Source organism: Myotis davidii, unplaced genomic scaffold (genome assembly GCF_000327345.1).
Source record: "Myotis davidii unplaced genomic scaffold, ASM32734v1 scaffold346, whole genome shotgun sequence".
Classification (NCBI taxonomy): Eukaryota; Metazoa; Chordata; class Mammalia; order Chiroptera; family Vespertilionidae; genus Myotis; species Myotis davidii.
In genome coordinates, this window is record NW_006297386.1 from 1,503,072 (window position 1) to 1,506,885 (window position 3,814).

Genomic DNA, 3,814 nt, shown 5'->3' on the forward strand with positions numbered 1-3,814 from the left:
ACAGGCTAATGCTCAATCCACTGAGCAAAACAGGCTGCAGCTTAATTCATTTACTTTTAATCTATATGTGTCTTTATATTTAAAGTGGGTTTTGTTTTTGATTCACCCTCATAATCTGTCTTTTAATTGGTACATTTATGCCACTGACTTTCAGAGTGCTTACTGATAGAGTTACTACCATATCAGGCGGCTTCCAGGGCTTCTTGGGCAGGGCTGCCTTGCCGCCTGGGACCAGATTGGATCCCAGGCGGCAAGGCAGGCCAGCTTCTGGGGCTCCTGGGGCCAGCCTGGATGGCGGAGCGCTGGCGGCTCATGCTGTCCTGCCCTGCCTGCAGTATGCAAATTAGCCACCATCTTTTTTTGCGGTTAATTTGCATATCATGCTGATTAGGCAATTGGAGGCATAGCGAAGGTATGGTCAATTATCATGTTTGTCTATTATTTGATAGGATTAAACTACATTCTTGGTGAAAACTTGATTTTAAAAATCACTTTGATCCCTTTTGTTCAGATGGCTAATTCAAATATTTAAAAGAACATATCCTAAGCCAAGTTCTGCGAGCCACCACTTAAAACATCTTAGGCTTTTTATGAGTAAGCCACTGCTGAGAATGCTTTGAATATGATATATAAACCAGTAGGTCACCAACCTATAATCACAGGGGTATCAAATGACCTGAGGTGCATCCCACACTGATGCTTGTAAGCTTTATGACCTTCAAAAGAGTTCCTGAACATACTTAGTCCACTAGTTTCCTTCTCTGTAAAATATCTTCATTTCAGGATAATAGTGAGTAATAAATAAGATTGTAAATGAAAGAATATACATTGAATAAGCACAACATATCCTTACTAAATATAAATCTAGTATAGATATAATTGCATTTTCCCTAACTTTCAAATAAAAATAAAGCTGGATAACATGGGAAAGTTATATTAGAGAAAATAATTTTTTTGATTTTCTGGTATTGGGAGCAAGAAATGTACATCATAATATCAAATTTGCACTCTCTTTTGATCATCTCTATTGCCCAACAAACTTATAATAACTCCCATGTCCCTCCAACTATTGTGTCACTTGTATTTAACAAAACTTCTCCAAAAAAAGTTGAATTACTACCATTTAGAGTAAGATGATCCATCCCTGCCACCCCTTGCTTAAATAACTCAGTCTAGAGGAAAGGCTAGAGAAGCAAACAAATCACTACAACACCACATGATGAATGATCCGTAGAAGTATGCACAGAGTAACAAGGAAGCACAAAGCAGGGAAGGCACCTAGCCCATCCACACAAAAATAAAATTTGATGCAAGGGAATCATAAGTTTAAATGTTTAAAAAATGAAACTATAAAATTACTAGAAGAAAATATGGACAAATTTCTCTATTAAGGGTATGAGAAAGATTTCCCAGAAGAGATGCTGTTTCTATTGAGTCATGAAGGACTCAGTCCAGTATATCCAGGTATTCCAAGAAAATGTTGCACAATTAAAAGCCTGCTGGTGAATGACAATGATTAATTCAAGGAACTGCAAATAGTTTGTCATAACTGGAGAGTTGGGTGTTTGTAGGTTGCAAGTATAGACAGCTAACTTAATATCCTATAATAGTCCACATCACACTTCACTATAATCATTTTGTCACTATCAGTATTTCCATTAGGTCATGAGGTCTATGAGGTCAGAGACAGGATTGTTTTGTTCCTTCCTCTATGTATAACTTTTGTATAAAACACAGTTGGTGCTCAAAAATTACCTTTTGACTTTTAGGTGGCTTTGCTGCCATTCATAGTAGCATCACTCTCCTATGGCCAATGCAGAGTCAATGAACCTTCCATATAAGAGATTTGAAAATCACATTTAAAAGAAAGATTATACTGGCAGCAGTACCAAAAAATGAAAAGGAGGAGGGCTAGACTAGAAGCAAGTATAGACAATAAATTGTATCCATACAATCATTTTATATCTAGTCAAAATATCTAATTCATCTAATGTCACCGATTTACAAATAATATCAAATAATTAGAACATTTTTTTTTATTTTGAGAATGATATTTTAATCATACTTTATTTTATTCCCATAATTGCAATGGGGAAGTTAAGAGATGTAGAATTAGATCAAAATCCTGAAGGAAGATTTCTTTTGCCTTCATTTATTCTTTTCTGTAGATTTTCATGAGTTTTCTATTGATTATTTTTTAATTTTTAAGTTCTTAGTTCATTTTATTTCTTCAGAGCATTTTATGTAATAAGGTCATGAACCCTGTGGTTTGTAGGTTTCTACAATTTTTAAAATTATTTAAAACTTAATTTTTAAAAAGGTATGAAAGTATAAGCCATGCAAAGAGACATACAAGCCAATGAAACAAGATAAAAAGTCCAAAAATAGACCCAATAAATACAGCATCTCAAATCAGTGAGGGATAGAGAACACTTTTAAATACATGGTGCTATGACAATGAATCATCAACGGGGAAAAAATTGGATCCAAGGGAATCATAAATTTAAATATAAAAAATAAAACCATAAAATTACTAGAATAAAACATGGACAAATTTCTCTATTAACTTTGGACAGAAGACTTTCTTACCAAGAATCAAAATCTAAAAGCCATACAATTGACAAATTTAGTATAGAAAAAATAAAAAATTTCTACTAGTCACTTTAAGTAAAGCCAAAAAAAATAAGTAACAAATGCATTTTGCCCTACCCACCAATCTTAATTACAGAAATGTATCCTATGGATAAACTTCCCACATGCTAGATGACATACTTTTGATGCTATTCACTACAGCATTGTTTGTAGCAACAACAAAAAAAGGAAATAGCCCTACCAGTGTGGCTGCAGGTGAGCGTTGACCCATGCACTAAGAGGTAGCTGGTTGATACCCGGTCAGGACTAAATCTCTAGTAGGCGGCAAGCAGGAGGCAGCCTATCGATGTTTCTCTTATTGATGTTTCTATCTCTCTCTCCCTTCTCCCTTCCACTTCCTCTCTCTTTAAATATCAATAAAAACATATTTTTAAAAAAAAAGAAAGAAAATAGCCCAAATGTACATCTATAAGTAACTGGTTATATAAACAATAATATATCCACTTATGTCTAGATACTGATATAGAAAGATGTCCATGATACATTAAGTTTTTTCAAAAGTAAATGTATAATAAAGGGGTAAATAAGAATATACGTTAAGTTTCTACTTTGTGTATTTCAAAGATGTATAAGAAACTAATAAAAGAAGATGGGGCAAGTGTGGTCAAAAATGAAGTGGTCAAAAACAAGTAGTAAGACTTCTCAATGCTACCATTTTAATATTGCTGTTTTTAACCATATGAATATATCACCTCTTCAGAAAGTTTAAAGCCTGATTTAAACTAAAAAATAAAGCCAGCAATGACTGATTACCGTGATGGTTGCACAACTCTGTGAATATATTAAAAAACATTAAATTGTTTACTTCAAATGGATGAATTATATGGTATGTGAATTATATCTCAATAAAGCTTTATTTTTTAAGTTTAAAGCCTAAAGTGTCAGTGGGCAAACAAAATAATTACCAAATTTAAAAACTAAAAGTAAGAAGAATTGACATGAAAATGGAGAACAGAGCTCTTAAAAATAATGGCATAGATCAAGATCCAGTGGTAGATTTTGTGTTTCATACTCTTTTGATTTCTCCCTATGATGTGACTGTTTTCACAATGGCAGCTTTCTTGTAAGTATACTCCACACCATTTCAAGAGACTGATGAATCAAGTTAGGAGCTTTTAACATAGGAAGACAGGGAGCATAAAAGCTGATATGAGCTAGTTGT